Raw genomic sequence first — 14,261 nt, 5'->3', positions numbered from 1 at the left:
CAGGGATTTGCGTCAGCTTCTCGACCGCAGGGACAATACAACCCTGGCCAACAACGACGACAAGGTGGTACAGGCTGTTTCCATTGTGGAAGTTCGGATCACTTCAAGAGAGAGTGTCCGCTACTTGCCAATAGTCCTTTAAACTAGAAAGGACCGGGATCACCGGGGAATTCCGGAGGGAAGGGTTTAACCCGGCCGAATACAAAAATAAACCCCAAACGGCGGTTGCCACCAATAACGAAGGAGCTCAGTCCAATCAGTTAAGGATGTATCATCAGTTGGACGAGCCCCTGGTTACGAAAACTTCCACAACAGACCAAATGCGTGAGTTGCCTGAGCAAGGAAAAGAACCATACAGCATTCTAGTTTCAGGCGAGTTGAATGACACGAAGTTAGCCTTTCTCATCGATACGGGAGCAAACACGAACATAATCAGTTACGATACCTTGTTTTCCTTGGACATTCCGGTTAAAATGGAAAAGTATGCTGGTAGACTGGAAACTGCAGACGGTAAACGAGTTGATGTTATCGGCAGAGCCAAATTGCATCTCCGTTTGGGCGAAATCGACACTGATATTGCAGCTCTAGTCATGCATGATCTCGACAACCACATGATTCTGGGTCTTGAGACTTTAAAGGGGCACCGTTGCATTATCGACTTGGATACTGATCAGCTTTGGACAGGTCAGAAAGAGGGATCAACAGTGCCAATACGAATTGAAGGACCGAAAAGGTTGGCAACTTTTATTGAGGCAGTTCCTCATGACCGTCAAATGAGTGTGCATGCTAAAGAAGCTTCTAATGGCTCAAAAATTGACCCAAACCGATTTGATCGCATTGCCAAGACTGCTGAAACACATATTGATGTTCATTTAAAGAATGATTTGAAACCGACGTCTCAACTTGAAGATGACGTCCAAAAAATTCTTGAATTATCGGCACCTGGTGTGACAGGCAATGACATGAATGATTTGAGAGCCTTAGTGGGGGAATTCCGTGATGTTTTTGCCTTGACCAACGACGAGTTAGGCTGCACCAATGTTGTGGAACACAGGATTGAGACTGGTGACAGCCTTCCAATAAAAGTTCCTCCCAGAAGAGCGGGTTTACCTAAAGTAGAGATTATCAGGGAAGAAGTTAATGCAATGTTGGACCAAGGGATTATTCGGCCGTCCCAAAGCCCTTATAGTTTTCCAGTAGTACTTGTAAAGAAGAAGGACGGAAGTGTGCTGGTTTGCATTGACTACAGAAAATTAAATGACGTAACAATCAAAGATGCTTTCCCAATTCCTAAGATCGACCAGTCGTTCGATGCACTGAAGGAAGCAAAATTGTTTTCGTCAATGGACTTGGCAAGTGGATATTGGCAGATTCCTGTGGCCCAGGAGCATTGTCACAAAACAGCTTTCGTGACACGGGATGGAGGTCTTTATGAATACGTTCGAATGCCTTTTGGATTGTCAAATGCACCTGGTACGTTCCAACGATTGATGAATGAGGTTTTTCGAGACTACCTCTACAAAATTATTCTCATCTTCCTAGACGACGTCCTGGCTTATAGTACTAATAAAGCTGATCACTTGGAACATTTGCGAACGATTTTTCGAACACTGCGAGCGCTGAACTTGAAGTTGAAGCCCAAGAAGTGTAAATTATTTCAACGAGAAGTTGTATATCTTAGTCATATTATTGGCAACGGAGGAGCAAAACCGGACCCCGATAAAGTTTCGGCGGTAAAGCATTGGCCAGTACCAAAGACGGTGAAACAGATTCGGTCTTTCGTTGGCTTCTGCAAATACTATTGACGCTTTGTGAGAGATTTTGCCCAGATTGCAAGGCCACTCACGGACCTCACAAAGAAAGCTGCTCGTTTCGAGTGGAATTCCGACTGCCAATTATCATTTGATAGACTTCGAGTCGAACTTGCTACCGCGCCAGTGATGCAGTTTCCTCGTTTTGATTGCCCCTTCATCATTGATACAGTTGCCAGCAAAGTAAGCTTAGGAGCAGTGATTTCTAATGTTGTCGATGGTGTGGAACGGCCAATTGTCTACTCAAGTAGGGTCCTCAAGAAAACAGAAATGATGTACTCCACAACCAAACGGGAGCCACTTGCAGTGATACAGGCATTGAAATGGTATAAGAACTACATATGGGGACTACCGTTCATCATTCGAACCGATCAAGCTAGCCTTGGATGGCTCTTCAGGCAGGACAATGACGATGATGCAACAGGAATGACGTTCCGAATGTGTCAGTTCTTACAGGAGTATAATTTCCAAGTAGTCCATCGAGCTGTATCGAAACATGCCAACGCAGACGGACTCACAAGACGAACAGAGGAGAGTCCTGAGTGGGAACCCGGAGAAAGAGAAGAGATGACCGGAAATTGTCCCGAGGCTGTGGATATAGACACAGCAATTTCCAAGGCCACTGATCATCTACGGCTTACAGTTCAGGGTCAGTATGACGAAACAGCAGATCTAGAAGATGACCAACTGCTAGAAAACGATGAAGAACAAGTTTCAATAACTTGGACTCGTGGTGAGTTGGACGTGAGGTCGATGCAAGAAAAAGATGAGGCGATCAGCCGCATTCTCTTTTGGGCAACTGTAGATGAGAACAAAAACTGTCTAAAGTTTGGAACAAACCTGATAACCGAAGATGAAGCTGCCCAATACGGGCGAGAGGTAATGACACTATGGGGAAGATGGAATGAACTGTCAATTAAGAATGGAATACTATATCGTAAGTGGTTTAAGAACGAAAGTGGTTCCTCGGAGGAGCCAGTCCTACAACTGATTGTTCCAGCAAGTGGCCGTAAAGAGATATTAGAACAACTTCATGACTCTCCCGTTAGTGGAGGTCATTTTGCGTTCGAAAAAACACTCAACCGGGTGAGACAAAGGTTCTGGTGGCCGTCAATGAGATTGGATTTAGAAAAACGGTTATTGTGGTGTCTTCCCTGCGCTGCAAGGACAACCGCGGGCCGGAAACCTGTTGCCGGCCTCCAGCCATTCAAAGTTGGAATTCGATTTCATAAGGTAGCGGCCGATATTTTGGGACCAGTAACAATGGCCAAAGCTTCGAAAGCAAAACATATTCTAGTGATAACTGATATGTTTACAATGTTCGTTGTAAGCACACCTCTCGTAGGTACAGAGTCGGAAGATTTCGCCCGAGCAATTGTTGAGAAGTGGGTCTTAAAATTCGGAGTACCAGATGTTTTGCACACAGATCAAGGAAAGAACTTTGGTAGTCAGCTAATCCTCGACATGTGCAAACTACTGAAGATTGACAAAATACGTACGTCTCCGTATCACCCTCAGGGAAACGGCCAAGTTGAAAGGCATAATAGAATTTTGGCGGATGTCATATCCAAGTTTTGCGCAGATAATCCTTGGACCTGGGACGAGATGTTACCCTACGTAGATTTCGTTTACAACACAACCGTTCATAGGACCACACAAGCCACGCCGTTTAGTCTAGTGTTTGGACAGGAGTGTCAGTATCCAATTGATTTGTTTTACCCAAAACCCCATGATGAAGAGCGCAGCCAAGAAGAATTCGTCGAGTGGCTCGAGGCGCAGTTTCGTGAAGCTCATGCTAACGCCAGGGAGCAATTAGGAGTAAACCAGCAGAGACAGAAGGACTTTACTTCAAAAATGTTTATGGCGAACCTTACGAAATTGGTGCAAAAGTTTGGCTTTACTCGAAGTAAAAGGCCAAATCAAAAAAGTTCTTTGTTCACTACGAAGGCCCTTACATTATCCAGGAAAGAACTTCAGAAGTCAACTACCTGATTTACAAAGAAGGAAGACCGAGAAAAACGAGGATAGTTCATTTCAATTTGCTGAAACCATATAATGAGGAGCGAAGAGTTGACGCAAGTGGCAGGAACAAGCGACCTACACCTTTTCGTTCGCAGGATTTCTTTAATCAGTTCCCTGACGAAGTGGAAGAAGATGATGATGATGTGGAGGTCATGAGGAATACCGAAAGCACGCTCCATGAGAGGCAACAACGCAGACGTCATATTGCTGCGGCACATGTCGGATCACGTGATGCGAGATCAAACGAGCCCTCCGTCCCGCTAGTTGAAGCCGAACAAGGCTCTAACCCCTGCAATGTGGCGGAGATTGTAGACGTGTTAGATGATACAAACATTGGCCAAGCTAGTGATCTAACAAAAGCCAACCAGAGCAACGAGGAAAGTTCAACATTTGATAGAAACGACAAAGAACTTGACGTGGAGGAACAACCGGCGATCCAAGCTAATGAAACGCCTGAAAAGCTAGAGGAAACTCCTTTGGCGCGCAGGCGGCCTCGGCGAGATATTAAGCCCGTGATCCGACTCGGGATTGACGAATAGACGTTTTATTTTGATACTTTTTGATAGGTTTTAGGTTTTTTTTTGTTACCCCTCCCTGCAAAAATAAAATCAGATAAAAAAAGTAATTACTTTTAGTATATTGGGCAAAATTATTGATCTCGATTAATGAATAAGGTTTATTGTGGTATTTCGTAGTAAAATAATATTGACATTTTTTTAGATACAATCCTTCATAATGGGAGGGGTGGTTTTGTGGAGGGCCATTGCGTTGCTCATTCTGGCGGAAATAGTGCGATCAGAGATCGAAAGAAACACGGCTGGAGCGGTTTTCATTCCTGAAACGCCAGTGATAATTTCAAGTGGACTCGAAGCGACGTGGGTAACCGTACCAATTCCCGGACTACCGGCAATAAATCTGACTCACTTAGACTTGGCTTATCAGGAATTCCAGTTGAATTTGGCAATAAAGTGGAGAGGCTATGATGGAACCATATGTGGTGATCAAGAAACACATGACCGATTGCTGAACAGTACATATGTGACAATCAAAGGCGTGGAATATGAAGTCCAGGAGACTGAAACGGTTTGGAGGATCATTAAGGACCGCATAGGGACGTTTGTTAATGGAACGACTAATCCCCGTCACGGTTTCGAACGTCGCGGTGCTGGAGCAATTTTTGCCGGGATTGCGGCCGTCTCAGTAGTTTCCTCAATTGTACTTGCTCCTGTACTTAAAGACGGTTTCTGTCACTATATGTCTTTCTTTGGTTTCTGTGGAAGCAGCAAGGACATTGACCGTTTGGGCAAAGAATCGGAATTCTTGGATGGAGCTATTCGAACAGTTACGTTGGAATCAGGATAAAGGATTCACTTGCTAGGCCACTCTCTTAACAAGACCCAGGGCCAATTACGGCTGATATCCAAAGATGCAAATGCGAATTTTCACACTATTAGAGTTGCGGTTTCGCAACTAGCAAAAGCTGTATCTTATGGAGCTTATGGTGACCAAAAATCGGGACAGTGCGAAAAAAGTCATGAATGGGCATCAAATTTTAAAAAGAGCATTGCCTTCACAACTGGAGTTCGAAATTTCAGCGATCATATGACTGCTATAAGATTGGAGTTAATTGCCTACAAAGTTGATTTGCACAATTTTGGCTACGTGCTGGACGATGCATTGGGCTCTCTGGCTCAGGGACACATTCCTGCTACATTGATCCCACCGGAAGTTCTGTTGCAGGCCTTAGATGGTCTTCAACTGGACACCCAGAAAGAGGCAATTCCGCGACATGATCTTATGACGTATTATGGGTTTGAACTTTTGGAATCGACAATAGTTACACACAATAGTTTGAACATTCTGCTCAAAATTCCGGTTCATCATACGAATGGTTTTCATCGTGTTTACCTCGCAGTACCTATTCCGCAGCCAATAGCTAATGGGTCGAGGGCAACCAAATACAGATTCGATAAAAACTATTTGTTGGTTTCGGAATATAATAATAATTTTGCGGAAGTTACCGAAGGAAAGATGATCTCGCACTGTAGGGCGAGTTCCAGGTTGCTGCTCTGCATGAAACCTTTTCCAATGGCAAGAAGCTCCTCGGCAACATGTCTTTCGAGCCTATTTTCAACTTACCAACCTCTGCTTTGAGACTTTGTCCTCATGAAGTTGAAATTCTACCCGACGAAGCAGCTGCGGAATACCTGGATGACTCAACTTACCTAATCACGTCCAGCAACGATGATTTCAAATTCATCAACTATACTAGAGTGAAAGACCAATCACAAGGCGAACAGATACCTGGATGCAAGAGTTGTCTGATTAGACCCAGTTGCCATGGAAGGGTTGAAAACCCCACGGGAACGATCGTTCTATACCCGGATTCCAGAACTTGTCAGCATAATTCAAGCAAAGTTGTTATTGTTGAACAGCATCCGCTACTGCAGTCATTGTTTGAAGTTTTGAGAACGGTGGAAAACGAGAAAATAGGAGTCGAAATTCCGGAAACTTTTGTAAACGCTGCCCATGAGGAGATGATAGAGTCTTTTAGACTAAATTTGGTAGACTTACCAGAGGGCACAGTTGACCAAGGGGAATTGGAATTGATTGCCAGGCCTTTTGCGGAACACATTCTTGAAAAACATACGCCGTTCCATTGGAATGCGTACCACAGTTCACCCCTGCGCATTCTTCTTGGTCTGGTAGCTATAACAATTCTGCTCGTTATACTCTGGCTGATTTGGAAAAAATTGCAGGAACTCAAATTGTGTCCTTGTCAGGAGAGACTGCACGACGAATCGTTTTTCGAACATTTGAGACGAACTATGGTTCCCCCTGTGCGCTACCACCGTAGACACAAAAGAGGTAGTATCGATTGCATCAGCAATGATGAGGTGGTAATCGGTTCGCCGTCCCATAGCTCAACCAGGATGATTTTGGACGACCTGGAAGGCAGGCGACGCAGTTGGATTCATAATCGTGAATTGCTTCCTGAGGACGCCGACCTACCGCAGTACGAGCCTGAACCGGCCAAATTGTTGGTCAGCTCGCAGGGAGAAAGGACAATGCCGAGACCCTCTAAGGCCTCACCAGGACGTAATTTGTTGCAGAAGGACTTCGGTAGGAAGTGACGTGGATTGGTTGCAGAGAGAGCACGCTGGCCCTCAACAATAAATTTTTTTTCTTCTTTAGCAGAAAGGACTCGTGTGAGTACAGACCTTCTTTTTTCTAATTTTAGTAAAGATTGCTGGTGCTAATCGGATGACTTTATATGTCAAATCATTTTTATATTTTAAAAATGAAACTGATGTGCTATTCAGAATCTCTTCTTATCTTATGATGTCCGATCCAACAGTGAAACTGAGGGGAGCTAATTTTTAAATTTTGTTTAACAGTGTACCACTGGGATTTTAAGTGTTTTGACTTTACGGACCCTCACTTTTGCTGTTGGTTTTATTGTGGCTTAGTCTGTATTTGCCGCGCAGTTTAATTTTCAAACTTATACCCTAATGCTAGATCTTACCCTGTCTTATAATCTAGAAAACTATTAACGTGATTCACTCAAAAAAAACCCATCGATTGAGAAACAAAACAAGTATTAAGGTAAATTAATAAGAGGGCATAAAGGGCTACAGTAGAAGATTGCTAAGTCAAGTGAAAGTCTGATAAGAAACAACTCTATGTATAAAAAAAATATATTGAGTCCAGTCAAAGGTTTCTGAAAGTCTGCGAAGCTAACAAGCGAGCTTAGGTTTCTCTAACCAATTGAGAACCTGTTGCAAGATAGACCCGTCCTCGTGCACCTCGGCCTCATTCTTTAGAGCCAGTTTGATTCGTTGAAAGGGGGCTGAGGAATTCCCAAGCGGTAGTTTGGTGTCCTGGCCTTGGAGGATAACCGAAACGTCCAGTAGATAGAATTCTTCTGGATTAATTGGCACAGGGCTCTTGTTAACCACCTGAACCAGAATACAATCAATGTCCATAGCTGGAAGGAAATCAAAGGGTTTGCTGGTTAATCCATGAGGAAGGATGAAAGCCAGAGTCCTGTTGTTGAAGGCGTCCCTGAAACAAATAATGAGCGTTGAGTTATAAAAAAAACACAAGATTTGGATCACCACACAAATTACAGTATATAAGAAAAGAAAATTGTTAAAATTTCCTTACATTTTGGGTTTCTGCTAGATGACTGCGTTTGAGAAATGCTGAACGGTTTGATGATTGAGCTGATTTATGGTTAGGCAACGATTGGACGTCCTGATTGGAATAATGGTTATCTTGAGCAAATAAAGAATACGGCTTACTTGACAGATGGCGTGATTAATGAGATGTTTAAACAATGGGCAAGAATGAGTGAAGTTCTCTTATCACAAATTAAACATCCATATTTACCTTGAGTAAACAAACTGAGAAACAAGAGAATTTGTCAAAGAGATAAGATAAGAGCATCCGCACTAGCTGGAGAGAATTCACTAAGACCAAAACAGCAAACCATGAGCAGCCCACGACCGTGGAGTGACAGCGAGGGTGAAGTGAACACTGCGAGCAAAATTGAAGTAAGAGAACGAGATGAGTCGGCTAATGATCTAGATCAAGGGGATCAACAGAAGCTAAACACCGCAAATGCAAGGCATACTGAAACATCGGTGGAAGGATCCGCTGCGGTGAGGGGATGGGTACCGAGATGGGGCCAAATGCAAATTCCCCCTTGGGCCAGAAGAACCACTGGACAACGAGTGGCGTACTGCGTTGGGAGAAGACGCAACACTCGAGGTGCAAACACGTTTAGGAACGCTCACATTGCATACAAGCGCAAGATCGAGCGAGCGTTGGAGCGATGCAGAGCGCGCGAAAGATCGCTGCTGGAGGAATTGTCCCTCTTGGAGCGAAGGGAAGTAAGAGTACAAGAATTGGGATTGTCATCAAGCGACAAAGACTAAGTACTGCTTTAAAAAATTTTATTGTCAGAAAATTTATTTGCTGTTTTTCTGTATTAATAATTTATTTTAGCTCGCAGGTTTTGCCATCATTCGGGAGTATGATGAGAATAGAGGGGGGGAGTGTAGCGAACATGAAATTGAGTATAATTAGTTATAAGCGGCGAAATTGTGTGTATGTAGGCTCTTTAGAAAGCTCGCAATTAGGACAGTCTAATTAAGATAATAACACCAAAGCTAAATTGAACAAATTTAAGTACTCTCTTGAAAGCAAACACATGGTGCCCCAAATTCTCTTTAAAACAAATATGCACACAAGTAAGCAAAGTTACAAACCGGATAAAGGCATAACCAATTGGTTGAGGTTTAGTAATAAAAGACTGTCAAAACAGATTGACGAGACAAATATGAGACCTGATTAAACTGAGGTGTATACATAAACAAAATAGCATAGTTCGGGAGTTAAAATGGCAAGAACTAAAAATACAAAGAAAGTCCTAAAAGGGATGAAATTTTCTCCATACAGGGGAAATCGGGGTCAAACGTCCCCTGAAACTGACTCCGCGCCACCTCCTTCTCCACCAGCCTCACTTTTCGAGCCGGGAACATCTGTGGTACAGGCGGCAACTGGTGGGGCGCTAAAGGATAACGAGAAGAAACAAATAAAAGATATTAAATTACAAAAGAAAAAGAAGCTAAAGAAAGTCAATCAGCGCATGGCGGAAACGGGGGGGATTGACGTGGCCGAATTGGATAAAAAAAGACCCCGAAATGGCCTCTGCAGTGCGCTTGATGGTTGAACAAGAAGAAAAAGATGAGGAGGAGTTTAAAAAAAGGAAGCAAAACTGGACTTAATTTAATAAATAAGTAGTATACTGGACGTAATAAATAAGTTGTATGTATAATAAGTATTAACTTATCTTTCATGCCTTTGTTTCTTGTCGCAGCGGTATATTAGCAGACAATGCGGTGTACCCTCCACTAATTGGAATTCAAGAAATATTCCGCCTCGAATTAATCCCTTGTGAGTCCCAGTTAGACTGAGATAGTAAGGTTGTTCATCGTAGCCAGAGTCATAATATACAAAAATATTAATACGGAAGCGTCGAGCAAATAGTCTGAGGTCTGTTGTATTGATAAATTCGACGTCCTCGATCCCTTTAGATAGAATTACTTTGCCGGATCTGTCGTAAAGGTGCTTATCGGACCCAGTACGTAGTTTGACAAATAATATTTCAAATTTACCCGCCTGCGTGCGGTTTCCCGTAATAATGGTTGACAGACAGGCGCTAACACAATTGTATTTAGGATGAGCAACGTCTAATGCAATAGGCTCATACTGCGAGGTATCGAATTCAGGGCAACTAAAAAGAACGTAATATATGAAATTATTGTACGAAAAAATGATTTTCTTACCTTTTAAACAATTCATAACAGTATCTTCTCTTCTTCTCTAGACCAATCTCGCGACATACTCGGTCGAGGACTTCCTGTGAAAGAAAATTCATCTGTCCTCTAGTGTGGCGATAGATGGCATTATCATTGCAAGTAGAACAATCGCGTATAACCGTTTCGCACCATACTTTAAGATGCATAACACTAAATTTTTGACTAACTAACGGCATTAATTTGTATCTGGGGAGGTGGCCATTAGAACGGTGCATCTGAGATATCTTCGTACGAGCATTTGAACGATGTAGTACCTGAATATCGGACCCAACCAAGTATAAATGACCATTTTTTGTATAAAATTTTCGGCTTCGGCGGCGAATGCTGTTTTTCTCGACCCAATGACAATTCCTGGGGTAAACCCCTGAACGCAAGTACAGGATAATCTCGAAGTATGTACGACTGTCCATTTCGATAGAGGATAGGTTTAAGAACTTGTAGTAAGAACGATAATCTGAAGACTGAAGCTTAGTTGCGAAAATGTTTGTTTAAAGCAAATAAAATGCTCACTTATTCACTTTATGAAAATACCACCAAGCCGATGTTTCCCCCCCCCCCCCAATGGAGGTTATATTAAGCGGACGTTTACCAAATTTTAATGGCATGTACACCAAATGGTCCTCTCAGGCTGGTATACCTTTCGGGCCAATCCAACCACCTAACTCCGAGCTATTAACACCGGAAGTGGCGTGATTTGAAGGTTTTCGATAATTTGAGCGAAAAAATGACTGTTCGAGTATGATACACGGGGAACTAAGGGTTGCAATGGGTATTAAGTCCAGAGTAATGTAGCACATGATCATGGGAAGGGTTTAGGAAGTTGTGGGAGAAATTTATTAGCATTTTGAAATAAGAATAGGCAGTTTTCACTAAAAATAGTTAACACTGAAATTGAAATAGTAATTTCTCTAAAAGTTGAAGTCGGATTGACCTGAAATTTGGGGGATAGACTAATTTGGATACGGGGAATCCGATTTTGAGATCGGATTTGACCCCACACCAACCTGCACGGAACTAGCGCACGCCCGTGCTGCGGAACGTAAAATTTGAATTGCTCGTGGAGTATTGGTAGTAGCCCTATGATTTTTGGAGGGTTAGTGTAACTTTTCAAGGGCTTTCGATTGGTGATATTTTCATTCCCAAATTCCGACCGGAAGTCGGTGCTTCGGGAAGACCCGAGTGCCGAAAACCGGAAATTGGCCTTTTTGAGCGGCCGAATGACTTTGAAATGGTATTAATATGATAACCTGAGACAGTTAGTGACAAAAAATAACCACCCCGGTCAATTTTGACGAACTCGGATTTTTCGGGTTTCGGCACCCACGACTCCTTAAAAATTTTCAAACTGCAAACGACTCGCAACGCCTGATCTGTTGGTCATGAAACTTGGCAGGCAAGTTGGTGGCACCCTATAGTTACTAGAAAACTTTACCCAAAGACGTTTTGACCACTACTTCGCAAGTTATTAAGTTTCGAAATTTGGGGTCATCCGGGAGGTCGATGAAAAGTGTGCGCGGTCATTGCTCGTGTTCTATTAGGAGTTAAGTGATAAAAATTGGTGAGTAGGTGCAACTATGGTAGGACTTTCCGCGCCAATAATTATTTTTACCAAAGTGACCCTTCATCCTTGACTATTGACCCCTAATTGACCTCTAGAGGTCAAATTTTTGGGTTTTTGGGAAACTTTGGTTTCTGACTAATTTTTGTATAGGGAATTGCACAGAATGCTGGGAAAAGCATACCAAGCCATTATTTTAGCTTTAGCGAGCATGAATTAGCGGTATATTTACACATGGAGACCAATAGTCTTTGGATAACAAAAGCGACGAAATTGACTTGGCGCCAAATTTGTGTACGCAAATAAGAGCGATAAGGACCGCGGACTTGGACGTTAATCTGTTTGCTTAGTGAGGAGAACCCCTCCTGCGGATGTATCAATCAGTCAAAATGACTTACGGTGTTTACTTAATTTCTAAAAGTGTATTTAATTAAGATAAGAGAAAGTTAGGCAAATAGAAAAAGTTGCAATCAGCTTATCGTGTATAAGTTGAGAGAGAGAAAAAATACTGAGCTAGTGAGCAGTTGGTTTAGTGGGACTAAACTTAAAACAGTCAGTAAAGCAACTTGGATAATTATATTTCGAGTGAATCACGATAAAATTTTGAACTTATAGAAGATTTTGCAGTTGAATTTGTCTCAAGTTGTTAGTTGATTGAGAGTTGCATCTATTTACTGTGGATTCTACATTTGTGCTGGTGTTCTCTATTCAATTTAATGTCTTTTGGGACAAAGCACTTTTAACAGCCTGCAAGAGTGGACGAGGGGAAAAACTCAGAAAAAAGACAAGGTAGCGCTTGCTTCATCATTTTCTTTTAAACCTTCGGTGTTGGTTTTAATTAAATTTGTTCGATCTTCTGGGCGACAGATCCCCCTCACTGTTGGCCTAGTTAGAAATTCAGAAGACGACACTTATCATCCTTTCCTATTTTTGTTATGAACAGTTGTGCAAGAAAATTCATGTAAAATCCCCAAAGATCTGGACGACGTCGAAAAGTTTTTTTTCCATTTGAACGCTTACATCAAGACTTTTACAACTCCTGAATACGCAAACTTAGATTCATGCCTAGTAAAAATTTCGTGAAAGCTGGACGTTTCTATCCGACAAATTTGTATCACACCAGAATAAAGTTTTCAGGAGAATAACTATGCAAGACATATATGTACCTAAATCTGGAACAAGAGAACGGTGTCAGAGGTTTAGAATCTTAACCTGGATAGTCTGGAATCTCAACCAGGGTGGTCGTAAAAGGTATGTCTCTGAAATCATATCTACAAAAGCATCAGCCCACCTGATCAATGTACTCCTGCCTCTTAATATACGGAAAATGAGCAAAAATGATTTGACTATCGTACGAACGTTTCCTGGCGTGTTCGGGTTAACAACCGGAGGGTGTGACAGGCATCACTCACGTTACGAGCAACTTTTCACCTTGTGGGCATCATGAACTGTTACTACACATAAATCATTCTAGTTACCCTTGACCAGTGATAGCATAATTTGTAGAAGCCTTGTTCTTTCATGTAAGGGGTTTTTTGAAAATGCTTTTTCGAACTTGGAATGTTTACTGGTGAAATAACAAGACAACGCGATGAGAACGAATTGAAATACGTTGAATAAGATTTTTAAGTGAGATATCAAAGATCACAGATTCGATTAGAAATCACGTGAGGTTTGACATCACAACGTCTTTCATTTGATTATTTAGTTTTTATTTGTATTAAAAAGTTATTTGTTTTTTGATCAAAATAATTGAGTATGGTATCAATTTTCGCGTTTACAATTCTTTCCGAAAGATTGAAATCTCCCATGGGAATTGTTTGTTTTCCTTCTGTTATAGCAGTCGTTTAACTATTAATAAAACCCCAATGCTAATTGATAGCTTTATTTCAATCCACATGAATCTTCAAATTCTATTTTACCCTTAATCTAGTCTCTTCAGATATGTTTTCTGGAAAACATTAGATGTAATAAATTAAACGTCAATAAAAATTTATTCATCAGAGATGTAGCCCGTGTGTTTTCTCACTAGAATTCTCGAATTCAATTAAAAAGGTTTCCATTATTTTTATTTTTTTAGTTTCCCCGGCTTCTATATCCCAGATTCAAACTCGATGTTACAGAGAGTATGGAAAGCGAACTTTGACCTTTTTATAAAACATTTTAAATTTTGTCAACTTGCAGCCCGGTTGCTTTTAAACAGAGTCTGATGAGTCGATGGTTTTTAATGTTTCTCAATGCCCACTTATGTAAGAACAGATAAACTCAAGAATGGTCTAGATGATTATTGTTCATAGTTCCTGAAAGTTCATCACGTCTTTGCTTTTAAAGTTTTACGAAGTTCGCAGCACAAGTGATCTTAGATACACTTTTAAATGGTATAGGTCAAATTTACGCTTATAAAAAGGGCGTTGAATCAATTAGCAAACCTCTAAGGCAGTAGTATTTTACGATGAGACATAATTGTCAACTGAATAGTAAAGC

Source organism: Convolutriloba macropyga, chromosome 10 (assembly GCF_964194025.1).
Source record: "Convolutriloba macropyga chromosome 10, txConMacr16.3, whole genome shotgun sequence".
NCBI lineage: Eukaryota > Metazoa > Xenacoelomorpha > Acoela > Convolutidae > Convolutriloba > Convolutriloba macropyga.
Note: the sequence above shows the minus strand (reverse complement) of the source record.